Consider the following 21,073-nt stretch of genomic DNA (forward strand, 5'->3'; position numbering starts at 1 on the left):
CTTGTTTTATTGATTTTTTCTATAGTTTTTCTGTTCTCTATTTCATTTATTTCTGCTCTGATTTTTATTATCTCCTTTCTTCGGCTGGTTTTGGGTTGTCTTTGTTCTTCTTTTTCTAGTTCCTTAAGGTGTGAAGTTAAGTGGTTTACTTCGGCTCTCTCTTGTTTGTTCATATAGGCCTGAAGTGATATGAACTTTCCTCTTATTACTGCTTTTGCTGCATCCCAGAGATTCTGATATGTCGTATTTTCATTTTCATTTGTCTGTATATATCTTTTGATCTCTGCGCTTATTTCTTCTTTGACCCATTCATTTTTTAGAAGTATGTTGTTTAGTTTCCACATTTTTGTGGGTTTTTCCCCCTCTTTTTTGCAGTTGAATTCTAGTTTCAAGGCTTTATGATCAGAAAATATGCTTGGTACAATTTTAATTTTTCTAAATTTGCTGATATTGTTTTTGTGGCCCAACATATGGTCAATTCTTGAGAATGATCCATATACACTAGAGAAAAATGTATACTCTGTCGCTTTGGGATGAAGTGTCCTGTAGATGTCTATCATATCCAGGTGTTCTAGTATTTCGTTTAAGGCCACTATATCTTTATTGATTCTCTGTTTGGATGACCGATCTAGAGCCGTCAGCGGTGTATTGAGGTCTCCAAGTATGATTGTATTTTTGTTAGTTTTTGTTTTAAGGTCAATAAGTAGCTGTCTTATATATTTTGGTGCTCCTTGGTTTGGTGCATGTATATTAAGGATTGTTATGTCTTCTTGATTCAACTTCCCCTTAATCATTATGAAATGACCATTTTTGTCTCTGAGTACTTTTTCTGTCTTGTAGTCAGCATTATTAGATATGAGTATTGCTACGCCTGCTTTTTTTGGGGTGTTGTTTGCTTGGAGTATTGTTTTACAGCCTTTCACTTTGAATTTGTTTTTATCCTTGTTGCTTAGATGTGTTTCTTGTAGGCAGCATATAGTTGGATTTTCTTTTTTAATCCATTCTGCTACTCTGTGTCTTTTTATTGGTAAGTTTAATCCATTTACATTTAGTGTAGTTATTGACACTTGTGGGTTCCCTACTGCCATTTTATAAATTGCTTTCTGTTAGTTTTGTATCTTGTTTGATTCTTCTCTTTTGTTTTTCTATCATTTGTTTTTGTTTGTTTGTGTTCCATACTTCTTTCCTCTGTTGCTACCTTTTTTAAGTCAAGTGTTTTTGTGGTGGTTTTTTCAAGGGTGGTTACCATTAAGTAATGAAAAGGGTACCTACCATATTCATTGTAGTACCCTATCTTATGAGTATTTCTGCACTTCATCGTCCTTTGCTACTGTTAATCTCCATCCTCTCCCCCCTTTTTTTTCCTTTGTTGTCACAGTTTAAGTTTGGTTTTATTGTGTTCTTGGTGGAGCTGTTACTTGTGGTGTTGTTTTCTTTTGTTCTTTGAATCTGGTTGGAAAACCCCCTTTAGTATTTCCTGGAGTGGGGGCTTTCTGCTGATAAATTCTCTCATCTTTTCTGTATTTGTGAATGTTTTTATATCTCCTTTGTACTTGAAGGATAGCTTTGATGGGTATAGTATTCTTGGCTGAAAGTTCCTCTCTTTCAGGGCTTTAAATATTGGGGTCCACTCTCTTCTAGCTTGTAGAGTTTCTGCTGAGAAATCTGATGATAATCTAATAGGCCTTCCTTTATATGTTGTACTCTTCTTTTCCCTGGCTGCCTTGAGAATTTTTTCTTTGTCATTGGTTTGTGTCATCTTTATTATGATGTGCCTTGGAGTGGGTTTGTTGGGGTTAAGAAAACTCGGTGTTCTGTTTGCTTCTTGAATTTGAGGCTTTAGTTCTTTCCACAGGCTTGGGAAGTTCTCGTCTATTATTTGTTTGAGTATATTCTCCATTCCATTTTCTTTCTCTTCTCCCTCTGATATACCTATTATTCTTATGTTATTCTTTCTGATGGAGTCAGACAATTCCTGTAGGACTTTCTCGTTTTTTATTATTTTTAAGTCTCTTTCTTCTTCTCTCTGTTGTGCCTCAAGTTGTTTGTCTTCTATTTCACTAATCCTATCTTCAATCTGGGCTGTTCTGTTAGCTAAGCTTGTTACCTCGTTTTTCAGCTCGTGAATTGAGTTTTTCATTTCTGTTTGATTTCTTTTTATAGTTTCAATTTCCTTGGTAATATATTCTTTGTGTTCATTGAGTTGTTTTCTGATCTCCCTAAATTACCTTTCTGTGTTTTCTTGTATATCTCTGAGTATTTTTAAGATTTCTATTTTAAATTCTCTGTCATTTAGCTCCAAGGCTTCCAATATGTTAAGTCTTTTCTCCATAGATTTTTCCACATCTATTTGTGTTACCTCTCTTTCTTTTGTATCCATAATATTTGATTTCCTCTTTCTTATTGGCATCTGAGGGTGGTCTTGTTGATAGCACTAATTAGAATTAATAAAGAGTAAAAAGTAAAAAAAAAAAAAAAAAAGGTAAAACACCCCACAAAAAAAAAGTAATAATTTATTATTTCCCCCTTTTTTCTTTCTTTTCTTTCCCTCCTCTCCCCTCCTCAGGAAATATCCCTTCCTCACGTGATGACCTGTGAATTATATTATGCTAAATGGAACAAAAACTGCCTATAATGGAGGGCCTGATTTGGGGTGAAGAGTTCAAGGGGCAAAAAAAGGGAGTAGGGACCTACTAAATACAAAAAAAAAAAAAAAAAAAAAGGAAGAAAATCTTAGACAAGCATAAGATGATTTGCTTGTAAGTGATGGTCGACTAAGAGATATAATGAGAGGGATAAGAGGGAACCAGAAAAAAGGAGGAAAAAAAGAATAATAAAGAAGAAAAAAATAATAATAATAAGTAACAATCTGTTGTATTCAGTGGAGCGAAGACTAAATACAATGGAGACCTTGGGTTGGGAGGAATGCTAGTGAGTTAAAAAGCAATGTAAAAGTACCCAAAATGCCACAAAAATAAACAAACAAGAAAAAAACAAAAACAAAAGCAAAAAAGAAAAATAAAGCCAAAAAAAACCCTTGAGTCCCAAATTAACTAATTTGTTCATGATTGAGGATTAAATGGGAGGAAAGTAAAACGAGAAAAGAAAAAATGAATAGAAAGGAAAAAATAAGAAAAAGAGAAAAACGAAGGAAGAAAAGAAAGGAAGAGAAAAAAACAAAATAAAGCAAAACAAAAAAAAACAAAAGAGGAGAGAGTGAGAGTTAAGTGTTTTGGAGTATAACCTTAAAGGAGGGTGAGGATGAAGAAGAGAAATAAAATGTAACACTCATAGGTAGTGTAGTTCAAGAAAAGGGAAGCATAAGATGGGCAGAGAATAGAAGGACCGAGGTGGAGGAAATAGAAATAATAATAATAAAGGCAATAAGATAGAAGAAACAAACAACAACAACAAAAAATTAGTGGAACAAGTTGTAAAGTCTGTGGATTTTTCTTGATTTTGAGAGGTTAACTTCTTCCTTTTTCTTTTCTCTCCCTCTTCCTGGTCGGTGACTCTGTACCCCAGGCTCTGCCCCTGTGTCACACTTAGGTAGGGATTTGCAGTTGATGGGATTCTATGGCAATGTCATATAATTGGCTTTAGTCTTGCTGGTAGTCAAGGCTTGTTGGCGTTTACAGGGTCCAACGATGAGAGAGTTTGCTTTCCTGGAGTCTCTCTCCTAGTCCCCAATTCCTGAATTAGCAACCTGGTGATCCAGCTATAAGGCTGCAACTGCTTCTGCCTGGGGAGTAAGAGGCTCAAAGAGCTGGGAAATCCCCACTCTATCCCCGCTCAGCGCAAGGCTTTGGGAAAGGCTCTGGCAGTCAGAGCCTCCAGTGTAATCAGGCGGGGGTGGGAGTCAATTGTTGTCAAGGTGACTGTTTAGCGCCTAGCATTCAGTTGGACCACTCAACCCAGGCTTTCCACACTTTGTAGCCTGTTTTGGCTGGGAAGAAGAGGCACTAGTCTCTGCTTGCAACTAGTGTAGTATAGATCTTATTATCTGCCAAGTTCCTCTTGTTAGCGTTTATCCCTGAATATGGAGGCTCTATCAATCAGAAGTTGCCCCCGCCCCTTTAGCGAGAGGCACTAAAAAATATCACGCCTCTTGTCTTGGATCGCTGAACTGAGAGAGATCTTATCAATTAGAACCCGTGGGTGCGCAGATTTCATGGGTTAAGCTAATTTCAGTGATTGGGTCCACAGCTGTGCTCCCGAAGGTATTTCAGACTGCCTGAGCGCCCCTCCCCCAATGCTTGATTGTTAGCTTGAATGGCTGGGTGAGGTGCCCTGCCCACGGAGAGAATCTTTCAAGTAGGGAAGACCGCCCTGGCGCCTCTCCCGCTCGCCCCGCTGATGGCGGCTGGGGCGCACCGGGCGCAGGATAATGGGGCACCCTGGGTGTGCGGGCCAGTAGGGCACTCTGGGCGCGTGGAATGCCCAGGGCACGCACGCGAATGGGGTGCTCCCGGCACCGGTGGCTGGGGACTCTCACTCGCAGTGCGCGGGCCGCTGGGAACGTTAGCGGTGCTCGCTCTGCAACCGGACCGGGCACGCGCGGGCGGCTGCTCGTCGCTCCCGAGTGTGGGCTGACTCACCACAGGCGCACTCCCTCCGCGGCTTGAATGAACGTCCCTGTGGTAGCTTCCTCTACACCCTCGTTTCTCAGATTCAAGTGATAACAGTCCTTTTGCTTTCAGTTTGTGTGGAACTCCGGAATGCTCCGAGGATAAATTTTTCTGTTTCTAGTTGATAAATTTGTTGTGATTTTGGGGAGATCTGTCGGACGCGCTGCTCACGGTGCCATTTCCGTAACGTCACTCCTTCCTCAGACTTTTTGAACCTCTTTTCTTTTTGCTGCTCTGCTTCTGTGTTTTCATTTATCTTGTCCTCTACATTGCTGATTCAATCCTCTGCTTCATTCAGCCTACTTTAAATTCCTTCTAGTGTAGTCTTCATTTCTGATATAGTATTTGTCATTTCTGACTGGTTCTTTTTTATGATTTCAATGTCCTTTTTGATGCTTGCTATCTCTTTATTTAGGTGCTCATTATGTTCATTCATTGTTGCTCTAAGATTTTTTAGCATCCTAACAATCATTATTTTAAACTCTGCATCTGGTAATTTGGTTATTTCCATCTCATTTAGTTCTTTTTCTGGAGATTTCTCTTATTGATTCATTTGGATTGCATTTCTCTGTCTTCCCATTTTGTCTGTGTATAGATTTCTCCTTTTGATGTGTTGTTTGTGTAGCTAGCTGAGTCTATGGTTGGCATTGTCTGCCTCCAATTTTCAGTTGTGTTGTTTCTAGATCTTCTCAGGTTGGCATCAGCTGTTGTTTGTAATCTGCTGTGGACTACTTATTTGCTATCACTATTCTTTTTGCTATTTGTGTCAGCATTTTCTATGTCTTGGCTGGGTGAGGTGTGAGGTGTGAGGAGCCCTTCCTTAAGCTACCACTCTAACAAGGGTTGTTAGGTCCTGAACTGATGCTTTCTGTATCTGGCCACTGGATGTGTACACCTTGGACTTCCCTGGCCAGAGCCTGGCACAGATCAGTGGGGGTTACTGCCTATGACTGGCCCTTATAACCCTTTTTGGAGCGACAGGTGATCCAGATCTTGTGGCTGCATCTCTTGGGTCCAGGGGCTGTTGTAAATATCAGCTGCACTCTTAGGCTAGCTTTTATCTACTCTTGGCCTGGGAGAAGTTCGTTTAAAAGTTCAAATTCCCCTGAGATTCACTTTCTGCTGCCTCTAGAGATTGCTGGCTACTTGTTGGGCTCAGTATTGCAATTCAGAGATTAGGTATGGTATTGGATATGGCTTACCCCATAGCCTCAGGGGCCTGTCATTCTATCCAGACCTTTTTTAAAAAAAATTTATTTTTTTCTTTTTCAGCCCTCAGAAAGGTGTGGCCACCGAAGTTCAGTGGGTGTGGCTTCTGTGTTCTCGATGTGTGGTCTCTTCTCGGGCTTGTGTGCTGTGCTCGGGCCCCCGCAGCCTCCCCAGCCTCCGCCATCACGGGCGGGCTTGTGCACACGTGCTTGGACTCCCTGACCCCCTGCCTCCGTGCCCATGACCACTGGCCCACCCGCCCTCCGGCGAGCACTGAGCAGTGTGGGGGAGGCAGTGGAGCTCAAACTTCAGCACTCACTATCTGTGTCCCTGATGTGCTCTCTGCTTCTAAGCATCTCTTTGCTCTGACTGGAGCAGGAGAGCCTCTGGTGGGTGGAGTAATTTCTTCCCTTTGCTGGTGTTGCTGTGCCTAGGAAAAATGGTCACTTTAGATTTGGGGAGTGACTCTGCCCAGGGGTTAGGGTGGCTGTCCTTCAAAGTGTCTCTCCCTGTGCCTTCGAGATTACACTCTCTTCTGGCACCTCCATTCCTCTCAGCGCTCCCCGCTCCCAGAGCCCCGGGTAAGTGGCTATGAACGAGGTTTTCTGCACGGTCCCTTTAAGACAGAGCCTGGGACTGAGAGTTCTGTCTCTTTCTTGCAAACAGTATCCTGGCTCTTTTCTCAGATAAATACTGTCTGTATGCCTTTTCTAGGCTCTGGGGTCCTAGGGTGGGACTTCGGTCCTGGGTCTAAGGACCCACAACTCTCCAGGCAGCCCACCACTCTGTGAGAGTCCCTCCGGGCTGCCACTCACTCCTGGGAGCAGGACAGCCCTTTCTGCATCTCGCATTTCCTACCAGTCTCAGTGTGGTTTCTCGGTGGTCCTTATAGAATCCTCTAAGTTTAGTCCAAAGTTGGTTTTTCAAGATGATTGTTCTTAAAATTAAATTGTAATCCACTTTGGTTCTGGGAGGTAGGAGTTGGAACGTCTGCCTACTGTGTCGCCATCTTGCCGCCACCCCCTCCCCCCAACAAGTTTCCTTAAAGCAGGGCTTACCCGTAATACGTCTCAAGTCGTGTATTAAGTCACTTTTGAGGGTTGACTTTGAATATTGTAACAACACTTTTGCTGTCTTCCTATGATAAGATGGTAGGTGTATAGATTGTAAGTCTCATTATTATTTAAAAAAATAAGTGAACATGTGTTCACTTATTTTTTTAAAACCTGGTAGTTACTATATATGGTCTCTATCTGATGTTACATATAAATGGATTGACTGGCTCTCTGTACTAAGTTGGAAGGTCCTTGCGAGAGATAATAAGGATGATGGAAGCTGGATGGCTGACCCTCAAGATCTCCTGTCCAGCCATGTGCAGCATCTGTAATGATCTTCCCTCTCCCTGGCAGGATGTGTCTTTTGCTACAAGCCATCTCTTATGCAGGCTGCAGCATCCTGCACTGGTTTCTTTAGCTCCCTGCTCTCCCCTGCACTGCCCTGGCTTCTGACCTCATGACCTCCAAACTTACTGTCTGTGTGTTGGGGTTTCTGTCTGGACACTTCAGCTCGCTTTCAACCTCCATTTGCCTTTTGTTAACATTTAGTCTCTTTCGTTGGACAAGGGGTAGCCCTTGATAATTTACAATGTAACTATCTTATTTTTCTCAAAGGGGGAGTCAGGGTAGACCTGGCCAGGATGCTCAATGGGGTGGAGGCCTAGATGATAGAGAAAGAACTTGGGAAGCAAGCAGACCTGGGTTTGAATCCTGGCTTCACCAATTGGTGAAGTTATATATAACTTAGCAAGTTATTTCAACTGTTTGAACCTCAGTTAAAACTATAAAATGGTGAGGAAAATTCCAATCTCATGGTGTTGTAGTGAGGATTTAGTGAGATAAAATATGCAAATCATCTGGCACATAGTAGGTAGTCACACTTGATAATTCTCATTTTATTATGAAGAGTTTGGCACATAACAAGGAAATCTTGAGGTTGAGTCTAAGAGATTAGCAGAATTCTGTCAAGTTCAAGGAGCAAGTGCAGAATCAGGAATGAGAGATGGTTCCCAAATGTAGAAAGTAGGGCAGATATTGAACAGATTTAGCTACTTGAGGAAGGATGGGAGATAGTTGTTGAATGAGGCCAGAAGGCAGATCCAGGACCCATTCACTGATCACAGGCTGCCTTACCCCACGTGATGGTGCTGATATTTAAGGGTCTGGGAGAAGGGAGACAGGAACATGGTTTTTTGGTGAGCAAGCCTTCTGATTTCTCCTCTGGCACCAAACCATACCTCAGGAACCCCTCACCCCCAGTCTGATTGGCTATGTTCTTCCAACCCAAGACTGTTTTATATGTCACTCAGTTTCTCCATTAGCTGTTCTTATTACAACCAAAATAAGTTTGAGTCTATGTCACTTTGACTAATAGAACTTCAGCAGTGACCACTTAACTCTTTTTATTTCTAAGGCTAAACTTCCACATGGCTCATCAATACTATTTTTCTCAGCAGGTTCCAGATTTCATGCTATAAAACTGTAATGGTTTTATTGACCAATTATTATAGGTTAATGATGACTGTTTTTATGAAACTTGGTGGGTCACCGTCTGGACAGTGGGTTGAGCAATGTTATCTCAGTCTTAACCATAGCTTATAAAATGTTAGAGCAAGAAGGGTCTCAGAAGTCATGTAGTTCAACCCCCTCATTTATCTGAAGAAATAATTGAGGCCTGGAGAGAATAAACTCTGAGTTAGAAAGGTCAGCAGGACAGAGACATGGCAGCCCCAGGAGAGCAGACATTTCTCCTGGATGATTCAGTCCAGTCTCTGATCTCTTTCTTAAAACCACAGAACACAGGCCTTCCAAAGGCCAGGTGTAAAAATGACACTGTGATCTGATTTTTAAGGCCAATATATGAGGCACTGGATATTTTGAAGGCTAGATAACCTCTAAGGTTTGGATTAACTCTGACATTCCAGGGCATTATTTTGTATGGAATGCATGATACTGTACACATAATAATTTTTTTATCTGCTTACATTCTTTCTTCTGTAAGAAACTGTCTTAAAGACAGGGCTGCATTCCTTATTTTTGTTTCTTCTGCAGCCTTGCTTATAGTATGTACTCAATAAAAATCTGCTGGAGGAATGGAGTGGTGAGGATGTATTGAAAGTAACAATGTGACAAGGAGTAACCAGGCTCTCAACACAGAGGGCAGAGTGAGTTTGAGAGAAGAATAGACTCTAAGTTGGTTGACAACACTTGAGAAAAGACTAGAGGTTCATGGGGTGGAGAAGAATTAGTTTAAAGTTGAAGTAATGAGAGCTGCAGTCAAATGCTTTCCTGTAAAAATTAAAAAAAAATTATTGCACATGGCATTACAGCTTCTTAGCTCAAGAAGAGAGTATGGGCCCTGGCTGGTTGGCTCAGTGGTAGAGCATCTGCCCGGTGTGTGGAAGTCCCAGGTTCAACTCCTGGACAGGGCACAGAGAAGAAGCACCCATCTACTTCTCCACCCCTCCCCCTCTCCTTCCTCTCTATCTCTCTCTTCCCCTCCCGCAGCCAAGGCTCCATTGGAGCAAAGTTGGTCTGGGTGTTGAGGATGGCTTCATGGTCTTCGCCTCAGGCGCTAAAATGGCTCTGGTTGCAACGAAGCAACACCCCAGATGGGCAGAGCATCGCCCCCTAGTGGCCATGCCAGGTGGATCCTGGTCGGGCACTTGAGGGAGTCTGTCTGCTGCCTCCTGCTTCTCACTTTGGGGGGGGGGGGGAGAAGAGAGTCTGTAAGGATTCAAGGTGGACATGGGGCCACCTTGACCAAGAAAGTATTTAAGACGAGGACAAAGTTGAATCTACACATTGTCTAGGGCCCTGCTGCCAGCTTCCAACAGCACTGGAACCAGAATTCTGGGCCAGGCTCCCCTCTGTAGTCTGCAGCAGATTGCTACTGCAGTAGGAAGAAATGAGCATGGGTCTCTGAAGTCCCCATGTCTCAGAAAAGGGGAGAGAAACCTGGGAATACATTTTCATTTGGTTCACACCTCAGTGGAGTCCTTTTTCACTAACCTCTGCGCAAGGCTCAAAGCCTGGTCTCTAGCCATCATGCATGTCTGGCATTTGGAGAGGATGTAAGGGTGTTCACACCTGGACTCTACCACATCCGGCCAGAGACCCTGGCTGCCAGCGCTTTCCTCTAATTGGCAGTTTCCTGTCCCTAAAGGGAATGGTGGTACTGATGTGTTTCCTATGTCTTACTGGGCCCTGCTTAAGGTTGTTGATCTCAGCAATCTTAATCATCCAAATGAGTTTGAAGCTATTACTTCTCATCAGAAATACAAATTCAGTGCCATTCACAAAGTGTTGGTTTCCACACAAGATGCTGAAGACAGGGGCTCTATCTCCAGAAAATTCGATCTGCCCCCTGCCCCTGGCTGAGAGAGGAGACATGCTGGAAGGGTCCGGGAAGGGCCTCTGTGCTCTGTTTATAGTGTTTCCACCCGAGAGCATTTCTGAATTCCTCCTTCCTGTCACTCCTTTCCATATCCTCCTCTTCTGCCCTCCATCCCTTCCTTCTCTCTTCTTCCCTCTCTCTTTTCTCACTTCTTCTTTTTCTCTCTTTTCCTTCCTCTTTTCTTTCCCTTAACAAACATTTACTGAGCACCTACTAAGTACGAGGCGGTAAGTCAAGGGATGTGCGGAGGGAAGGGATACAAAGGCTGACAGACTCTGGCTTCTCTTCCAGAAGAATCTGCACAACTGAATTGCAGAGAGAAAGCAAAGCTGCCCACAGATGTAACCGTCCGAACCCCCCAGAAGAGTGTCATGGGCAGGTCCACGCAGAGTGGGGTGTTTCCTTAGAAGACACAGTTCAATCACAGGTAGGGATCAGAGATGCCATCATATGGGGTATTTCAACTGGTCCTCGAAGTGTCTGTGTCGGAGGTGAGCAGACCGAAGGTGCTTTCTCCCTGGGTTCTCACATCCATCTGTGGTCTTTCCTTCTCTGAGGTTCACAGGGCTTCACCTGCTCTCCGATGGTGTCTGCAAAGCTCTGTGGTGCCTTCTTCTCCAGGCAAGCAGCCTTCCGTGCCTTGATCCCTTACGAGTCACAGGGAACTGAGGTCTGCCTCAAGGGTTTAAAGTGCAATCAGAGAGTGATGTGGACTTCTACGCTTAGGAAACATAGACAAGATCTTATATATTTTAAAATGGACTTTAAAATAGTAGCCATTTTATATCAACAGAAAGAAGTCCAGTTTAAAGATGGAGATGAAAAGAGCTCATGCACAGTTTCCAGAGAGGAACAGTGCCATTTGGAAGCATGGGCAAGCAGTGTTCCACTAGTCATTCAGTCTGGGAGGGCTTCATGGAGGAAGGCAGGTTTCAGGGACTAAAGGGGCCAGCTTGGGCTGGTGGCTGGGGTGGGAGGTTGGTGGGGTACATGGAGTTTACCACTCCCGGGCTTGTGGAGGGGAGAGACATGTGCGGCAGAGGCTTTGCTTCCTGACAGCAGTGTGAGATCCAGGTCATGTGTGAATGAACCGTGTATAAGTGTGTGGGGACAGTGGAGGAGGCTGAGATGAGGGATGACTGAAGGGGCTGAGAAGGCGGGCTGAGATGGCACAGGGCCTGTGGGCACCTCACCAAGGGTGCTCAGGTGGCAGGCCCTGTATGAAGGGAAGCTGGTCCTAGGCTGTCTCACTGAAGACCCATGAGGGCTGTGGGTAGGGCTAGTCCAGAGGAACATGGAGTCTAGGAGTGGCTCTGGTAGCACCCTGTGACTTTGGGCAGGTCACCTCACCTGCCCCACCTTGCTCACCATTGTGCCACTATAGAAAGTGCCTCCTCTTGCCTGGTGTCCCGGAAACCCAAGGCGATGAGGCCCGAGCAGAGTGTGGTGGGCAGTGTGGAGGCCAGGACAAGAGGACAAGGATAGGAACTAGACACTAGCACCAGGACAACTGAGAAGGATGTGAGAAACGACAAAGTTTGGCAACTGATTTATTGTTTGGGAATCAAGACAAAATAAAAGAAGGGAAATAATAGTAGTCAAGCTCAATATGTGCCTACTGCTATATACACATTATCTAGCTCATAAGGTGGACACTGTTATTATTATTATTATTATCCCATTTTGTAGGTAAGGAGCTGAGACTTGAAGAGGTAACATGACTATTCCAGGTTAACACTTTGTAGGTGATAGAGCTGAAATTTGAGAAGCTGGTATTCTTCTTACTCACAGCAGAGCTCACAGCCCTGCGTCCCACCACGTCCCTTAGGCGGGATCACCTGGGTCCTCAGTGGTAGCTTGTGGGTTCTCCACCAGGGGCCGGCTGGGAGGTATCTGCAGTCCTCAGATGCAGACCTGGGATCAGTGACCATGTGCACAGCAGGCTAGAGAGTAGGGTCTGGAGGGAGGAGGGCTGGGGAAGCTGCCACCAGACCAAAGTGAAGAACAAGAGGCCTCTCATTTATGAAGTCCTTTCCAGCTTTTGCCTTAATTGACTCTCATGACAGCCTTGGGAGTCCGGCTAGGAATTCTTCAATCCCTGCTCTCCAGTTGAGGAACTTGAGGCCTGGGGAGGGGAAGGAATTGCCCGGGGTCAACTAGCCAATAAAAGGCAGGAGAGTGGATTCTGGTTCCCTTACCCTGGGCTCTGCTCCTTCTCAGGGCTGGACATGGTGTTCCCACATGATGCCTACCTCCTGGGATCAGAGGGCAAAACAGCAGAGCAGGTGGGGCCGGGTCCCAAGAGCTAAGGTGAGAGGCATGAGGTCTCTTCCTCAAAGCCCCAAGCAGGGGAGAGGCCTGGGTGTTGAGGGTCTGCCTGAGAGTGGCATAACCTGAAGCCAGAGCTAGAAGACAATGCCAGCGGCACAGAGCCTCCCCAGATGAGCTGCCCTCTGGGGTCCCCACTCCAGAACCCAGAGGGTGAACAGAAGGCAGGGCAGGCACCGCAGGTCTGCCCTGTCCAACCCATCCCATGCCTCAGGCATCAGGAGGCCCTCGGGCAGGAACTGATTGATAAGAGAGTAATGCTGACAGGCGTGAACTGGGTCCTGGGCTGCAGTGGAGGAAACAGGTGTTTTAGAAACAGATTGCTCTGGGTTGAAGCCCGGCTTTGCAACTTCCTAGTTTGGTGACTTTGTGTCTTGGTTGCCCTATCTGTAAAATGGAATAACAATGGCTTCCTTAAAATGTGAACAAATCAATACATATTCATGAAACTAAATAAATTGCATTCATTTCATGAGCCCAGTGTGTGCCAGTGCTGAACTGGGTGCTGGGACAGTTCTGTGACCCACCCAGACAAAACTCATCTTTCACAACACAGGCGCCACAAGTACATACCCCTTCTCTCCTCTTACCTATAAGGTACCCTAGAGTGCAGAGGGGGTCAAGGGAAGGAAATGCAGAAAATCAGCCTTGCTCTGGGCCCACAGTGCCTGACCCAGGTGGGAGCCAGAGATCTGGAGCTGGGGGCTGGGATGAAGTGGAGGGTGGGCGCCTCCATGGTCCTATCAGGCTGCCTTCACTTCAGAAGCCCAGAGAACTTGACTATGATGATCTCATCGTGTTCAAAGCTTCCCCGGGAGACCAAAGGCGAAGCAGAAAGCACTGGAGTGTGATTGCGTTGACAGCTGCAGATCAGAGAGCCTGGCCAGGGATCACAGGCTGCGGGGGTGGCCAGGCAGTGCACAGATTCAAGGCCCTGCCCTGGACCCCCAGGCCCAGTTCACTGGCCACAGACATTCAAGGGAGGCTCCCTTCCTAATCAACAGCCTGTGCTGTGTGCTCACTGCTTTTCTTCATGGATTACCTTTTCCAAACTTCCCAGGTCTGGAAACAAATATCATTCCCATTTTCTAGATTAGGAAACTGAGGCACAGAGGAGTAAAGTGGCTGGCTTAAGGCCACACAGATCAGCATCACTGTTGTAATGTGAGTTCCTTCTGTCTCCATCACACACACATACTCATACACACACATGTACACGTGAATGACTGCAGACCTTCTCTCTAGTCTGGCTAATGTAGTTAAACTAAGATGACCCCAGTGGACCTCTGTCCTGCACCTGTCCACCTGGAGCAGGCAGCAAGGACCAGGTCGGGAGGTGGATGAGGAGTCCCCCCCACAGGTTCCTGCAGCTCAGGGCGCAGAGGAGGTGGAGGGTGTGGTGCTTCTGCCCGCCCCTGGTTTTCCTGGTCTGACTCTTTACAGATGCCTGCCTCTCTCCTCCTTTCTCTGAACACCTTTGGATCCCTTCTCTCCTCCTCTTCCTCCACCTCTCCTGCTGCTTGGTTCTGCTCTGCTGTCTTCCTCAGTGTTTTCTTTTCCTCTTTTCACTAGGTCCCTCTCCTCTCTCTCTATTCCCTCCCTCTCTGCCTCTCCCGCTCTCTCTGGACTTCCTTACCCACACTCCTCTTCCCTTTGTCACTTTTATCTCCTTCCCTCCTTTTCTGTTTGTTTTTATCCCTCCCTACCCCTTTCGCCCCCCACCAGGCCGCTCCTCCATCTGCGCCCCCAGCCTCCTTCTCGCTCTCCCCCTCCCCCGCCCTCTCAGCTCTCGCTTGGTGATTTATTACTTGCCCTGCTGCTTCTGACAAACTATTTGTAGGAAAATGAGATTTGGTCCATGCTGGATGGCTCCTCTGGGAGGCAGCGCGGGGGTCGGTGGCGGAGCCCCGGTGCGGCCCCCACCAGAGCCCCCGGCGCTCACTCACAGAGCTCTTTAAGATAAATGAGCAAAATTAAGAGACTCGCTGGGGGAAGAAGACGCTGGATGGCAGCGAGTGAGAGTGGGTGGTGCCTGGTTTCCTCCCAGAAATGCACCCACGTGCGCCCCGCGGAGGCTCCCCATCTGCTCAGGCTCCCGGGACGCCCTCCCCCAGAAGAACTTGCAGCCTTGGGCGCATTTCTACTTTCCCTGGGACATGGCCTGAGAAGGGCAGCCACCTCTGGAGCACTAGCAACAGTTTGGGGTGGAGCAGCAGGTCCTTGAGATGGAAGAAAGAGAACTGAGAAAGGGCAGGGGACAGGAGACAGGCAGCAGAGCAGGTGGTGACAGAGGGCAGGGGGAAGGGCGGCAGGGTGGGAGCACAGGGCAGCAGCCTAGGCTTGTCTGAGACCCAGGCTGCACCAGCTATACCTGATCTCTTGGGTGGGTGCTCAGCAAGGTTCAGGTCCTGGGCACAGGTACCACCCAGGGGACAGGAAGAAGGGAAGCCCTTGCACAGGCAAGTGCCCCACCTTAACCCCTCATCTCTAGGGGTTTAGCTTCTGCCCATCTGGGTAGCAGACTGAGAGCCCCCATAAGGCAGCTGCAGCACGGGGGGGGGGGGGGTCACCACAAGCCTACTGGCTCACCCTGCCATCTCCTCCCTGACAGGAATACAAGAATGTCTTGCAAGCTCATGGCTCTATTTTTAACCCCAAAGGGATGTGCACTGGAACCAGTTATTCAAACTATTTTTTTCTTATTTTAAAAACCATACATTATTTTCTGATAAACATTAGGAAAATAGAGATACAATAAATAAGAAAATAAAAATCACCTGTTATTCTATAGTTTGGTATTTATCATAGTTTAAATATAAATATATATATTTATATTCAACAAACAAGGCCATATTGTACACATTTTGACCTGTTCTATCCACTCAACTTTATATTGTGCCTACCTTTCTACTGATATGAAATAGTCTTCTAGATATTTTAAATAGATACACTGTTTTTATTTTATGTTTACATGTTCTTTGCATCATTGTTTTTAGCAAGGCACCCATTGTTCATTTTGATCATTTCTAAATTTTTGCTATTATGAAGATATGCTCACCTTTGAATTATCCAAGTCACCCATCCTTACTGTAGTCAGCAATACGAGCAGCAGTTTCCACTCCTTCCTGCTTCATGAGAACCTGTGGAGATGTGTTGTAAAGTTCAACTAGCCCAGTGGGCTGGCCTGAGGGGCCAGCCTGCATCAGTTCTTCTAGAGATTTGAACATGTTCAATGACCACCTGAATCTGTAATCAAGGGCCTTCTGAGGGTGTTCTGGAAGCAAGAGAGGTAAATAAGTCTTCAGCAGCTATAGCAACCGAAAAAGATATATTTAAAGAAAAGGCTTGGCCCTGACCGGTTGGCTCAGCGGTAGAGCGTCAGCCTGGCGTGCGGGGGACCCGGGTTTGATTCCCGGCCAGGGCACATAGGAGAAGCGCCCATTTGCTTCTCCTCCCCCCCCTCCTTCCTCTCTGTCTCTCTCTTCCCCTCCCACAGCCAAGGCTCCATTGGAGCAAAGATGGCCCCGGCGCTGAGGATGGCTCCTTGGCCTCTGCCCCAGGCGCTGGAGTGGCTCTGGTCGCGGCGGAGCGATGCCCCGGAGGGGCAGAGCATCGCCCCCTGGTGGGCAGAGCGTCGCCCCTGGTGGGCGTGCCGGGTGGATCCCGGTTGGGCGCATGCGGGAGTCTGACTGTCTCTCCCCGTTTCCAGCTTTAGAAAAATACAAAAAAAAAAAAAAAGAAAAGGCTTATTTTACTTGAGTCATGGTAGCACATTTCCAAATAAAATATGAGCCAAATTATAATAATGGGACAAGTTACCTCTAATTGGTGGTCAGTGTGCTGTCATTTTAAAGTGTGTTAAAATGTAAAATTTGAAAGTGTTGGGGTCATTCTAAGAGTCTGGCCTGAGAAGTGTCTAGTAGCACAGGAGTGGATAAGAAGAAAAGGATTCAAGGTATAAAAATGGAGAAGAAATTCAAGATTCAGTGACCACCCACAGGCACCCCAAGTGACCGACAGTTTGGAGGTATCCATCTGTATGTCTGTCCGTCTGGAGTGTATGGGTCTCTGGAAGGCTGGAAAATGACACAAAACTATTTGATAATTTGTTTTTTGGCTTCATACTCACATAGGCATTTTTATTATAAACTGTGCATGTATTACACTGAGATCTCTGATTTGGGAGGTCCCTTTCAGTCAATCTTTCCTTCGTCCCTTTGGAGACTACTTATTATAAACTTCAGTGCTCCAAATGGCTGTCTGGAGCCATGGTCGGGGTGGGGGAAATAGTCCGTGAACTATTTCAGTATTTGGAAAATATTTGGATTACCTAAGGAAAGTATCTTGGATTAATAAAATGTCAACTTTCTTTGCTTTGGGTTGATTTATGCCAACTCAACAGAAATTACTATCTCAAATGGATTGCTCTGATTGACATTTTTCTAAGTCTTTGATTCATAAATGACAAAGAGATTCAATTTTTTAATAGAGTCTGTGTTTTCTAATTACCCAGGAGTTCATGGCTTGATAGTAAAGGGGTCTTAGACAAACCAAGCTTGGGAAGTAGCAGTAGACAGTGTCCTCTGCTGCCCTCTCTCTGCTGCCCAGTGGCCAGTAGGCCAAAACCTGCCTAAATAGGAGGACCCTGAAGTTGACATCATGGTAGGGATTTTCTAGGAAAATCCATCCAAATCTATTTCTCCATCGAATCATGAAGGAGAGAGGTGACATCTATCGAGGGTGGGGTGGACCAGGGGCATCCACTGACGACTGGGAAGAAGTCTGGAAAAACATGAGCATGGACCAACTCACAGCTACCGATTCAGTCAGGAGCCCCCCTCTCTCTTCCTTTTATTAGGAGGAAAAGATGCAGGGATGAGCACAGGGAGAAAGAAAAGAAAGTAAAACACCATGGTGCCTTTGATACAATCTGAGATTTACTCTGCATAATCCAGCCGTATTTTTGATAAGAAATTCAGGGCTCTTCATCCTCAGTAACAGAACAGTGATCTTTATGGGGCCGGTGTGAGGAAGCTGGCAGGCATGGCCCCCATCACATTAAATTGTCTCAGTGAAGAGGCAATTTGTTTGATATTAAGAGTTATAAAAATATCAGCACAGGGTGGTTATGCTGGGATATTGCAAAGCCAATCTGAATTTTAATGTAGTGTGAGCAATAAGCACTGTGTTCTCCATACCCGTGCCACACATCGCTCGGCAAATATTGGAAGAGAAAAAAAGGTTTTGAGTGGCTTGCTCTTTTTTACTTCTGTTTCACACAGCTCATTCCTCACCAATGTGTGCAAGCTGGCAGGCTGTTCTGGGTGCCCGAGAGCCGATAGCATTCTTGAATTGTAGGGCGAGAGAACTGAGGACAGGCTACACAGACGGCTTCCTCTCACCCTGCTCACACCCCTGACGCACAGGCAGCCGCCTCAGTGCTGCCCAGGACTCAGCCTTCTCTGCTGACTGGCATCTCAGGGTTTTCACCCTTTAGTTTCCTAATAAAGTGGAATACTGTTTCCCAAGCAGCTCCCCCAACCTCTCAATCCACCCGAAAATGCCCTTCTTACGCCTCGCTATGCCTCGATCCTACCCTATCTCTTTGTCCCTCTCTCTGGCCTGTTGGCACATCCTTTGACCTCTCCTCTCCATCTCCTCCTATCACTTTTCTCATTATTTCCATTTACCATCATTCCTCTTCCTTCACCTCCCAGTCACCTCTTCCCAGCCCCTTCTCCCATAAATATCCATTCAGCCTTACAGACAGATCTTTCTGAAACGTGCTAAGCAATTAGTTTTACTTGCACAGAGTGCCTACTCCTCTCCAGGCATTGGCTGGGGTGGCTGAAGGAGACACGGCTTGGACAAGGCAGGTGGCCTCTGCTCTCCAGGGACTCAAGGTGCCACTGGGAGGGGCTGGTGGGGGCAGAAGTACAGGTGGTGATCCTTTTCACTTGGGGCTGAGTGAGATAAGGTCCCCAGGAGAGGTCTGAACAAAGGACCTGAGGGGAAGTCAGGAATATGTCATGAAAGGGTGGCTCAGCAACTGGGCCTCCAAGAAGGGAGGCAACTGACAGGTGACAGTTGGAGAATTGAGTGGAGAAGAACACATTTCAGACAGCAAAGAAAGGCTTGGTGGGAGGATTCACGGGGAATTTTCATGAAAGAGTGAATCATTCAGCTTGCTGAGGGGTCCCAGAGACGCTCAAGGACGTGCCCAGGTGTCATTACAACACAGCAGGGATTCCCAGGTGTGGTCAGGGCCCTGGACTCTGGGACCCTCTGCAGTGTTTCCCAACCTTTTTTGTGCCATGCCCCACCTTAACCTTTCTAAAATTTTTATGTACCCCCATTATGTAACATACATAATTTTTAACATTAAAAAATTGATTTGTTCACTTAATAAACATAAATGATAGGTTCTAGGAAGAAATCACTATGAAATTGTTAACAAAACACAGTAAGTAAAATTTCAAAACATATAATGAAAAACAGAAATTTAAATTCCAAATAATTTAATACAGATTTTTCTATATTAATTTATTATTTTAATTTAGTGTGATCCTTGCGCTTGATGCTTGCTGCACAGAGATTTTATATTAGGTTCCAATTTGGTGAGCTTTAGTCTCAAGTCTCCACGTTGTGTTATATCTAGCCGATTTCTTTTTTTCACCAGTAAATCATTTACAGCACTAAATCCACATTCAGCTAAAAATGAAGATGGAAATGGTAGCAATAGTTTTCTTGCATATTTGGTTGAATTTGGGTATTTGATTTCTGTTTCCTCACAAAGCCATGCCATCGCTCCTTTGATATTAAATAAAGCTTTAACTGACTCATCATTTTGCAATTCTGCGAGTTCTTCTTGATATTGCATATTTGATATATCAGACAAATCCACTAACATTGGCTGCATCATCCATGTTGGGAAATCAATTTGTTTTAAATCAGAAAATCTTTCTTTTAAATCAGCCGATAGAATATTCAAATGATTGACAATAACAAGTAAAGCGGTATCAGTTACTTCACATTTTTGGAGCCAATGAACTGTTTAAAGTTTTTGTTGTTAATATGTTTCTGACATAACTCAATATTGGTAATGAAACCAAATATCTTTGCTTTTGCATCGACAAGAGTTTTATTTGTTCCTTGAAGTTGCTTATTTAATATATTTAGTTTTTCAAAGATATCGGCTAAATAACTCACAAGTGCTTTACCATCTATTGTTAACAGATACTTCATTTCAGGTTTGTCGCTTAAAAAATCACTAAGAGTATCAAACAGTTCCATAAATCTTTTCAAACAGTTTCCTTTAGATAGCCATCTTACTTCAGTATGAAGTAAAAGTCTCACATGGTCTTCATTTTGTTCTTCACAAAATAGCTTGAAAGACGCTCACATTTGGCACTAGCTTTAATAGCATTAACACACTTTATTACTGTATGTAATACTTCATTCAGAACAGGCGAGATGTTTTTAGCTACCAAATTTTTCCTATGAATAACACAATGCACAAGAATCATTTCTGGATTCGCATCTTTCATCAATTTTAAGCAGTCATTTTTTTTTTGCCCATCATATTGGGAGCACCATCTGCAGCACAAGATGTTATATTTTTCATTGGTATATCATTGACATCTAAGTAGTTTTTTAGCTTATTATATATATCTTTGGAGGTAGTGGTGCTTTCTAATCTTTTACAGAACAACATTTCTTCAGCAAAATGTCCTTTATCAATATATCTTATGTAAGTTATCAATACTGCCTCACTGTCTCTCAAAGTTGATTCATCCATTTGCAAGGAGAATTTTCTTGTTTTCAGCTTTTCAATAAGTTGTTTTTCAATATCCTCACTCATTTCGTCTATTCTTCTGCTAACAGTATTGTTACTGAGTGGCATAGCTTTTATATCTTTGTCATCTTTTTCTTTTCTTTTTTTTTTTTTTTTAGAGAGATCGGAGTGAGAGAGAGAGAGAGACAGAGAGAGAGAGAGAAGGGGGAGGAGCAGGAAGCATCAACTCCCATATGTGCCTTGACCAGTCAAGCCCAAGGTTTCGAACAGGCGACCTCAGTGTTCCAGGTCGACACTTTATCCCACTGTGCCACCACAGGTCAGTTTGTCATCTTTTTCAAGAACCGTTTTAAGAAATGCTGATATTGATGGTATTATTAAATTCTCTCCTATAGTGTGATTTTCTCCAGTTTTAGTGATGAATAAAGAAATTTGATAACTAGCCTCAAGAGTTTAATATTGATAAAAATAAAATCAAATACTTACCAATTATATCTATATAATATATATATGTATATTTATTAAATCAACGAGCTTTTACAACAGTTTTGACTGACACTTATTTCAAATTAACACCAACTGAATGATGTGAAACACTACAGAAGTTGCGATGGGCCAATTAGGTGAGAATAACTGCGTTGTTTAGCAAGTTTTTAAAACG

General features: G+C 44.6%; 1 long non-coding RNA gene across 1 annotated transcript in view; it reads left to right on the forward strand.

Moving 5' to 3' along the window:
• Positions 1-20,834, forward strand: part of LOC136328841 (uncharacterized) — a 33,247-nt gene extending 12,413 nt beyond the window's left edge. The window contains exons 2-3 of the long non-coding RNA XR_010730102.1: positions 10,581-10,716; positions 20,571-20,834. This is a non-coding gene — a long non-coding RNA (uncharacterized lncRNA). The remainder of the gene's footprint in view (positions 1-10,580; positions 10,717-20,570) is intronic.
• The last annotated feature ends 239 nt before the right edge of the window (positions 20,835-21,073 follow it).

The sequence above is a fragment of the Saccopteryx bilineata genome, chromosome 3, assembly GCF_036850765.1.
Source record: "Saccopteryx bilineata isolate mSacBil1 chromosome 3, mSacBil1_pri_phased_curated, whole genome shotgun sequence".
NCBI classification, from domain to species: domain Eukaryota; kingdom Metazoa; phylum Chordata; class Mammalia; order Chiroptera; family Emballonuridae; genus Saccopteryx; species Saccopteryx bilineata.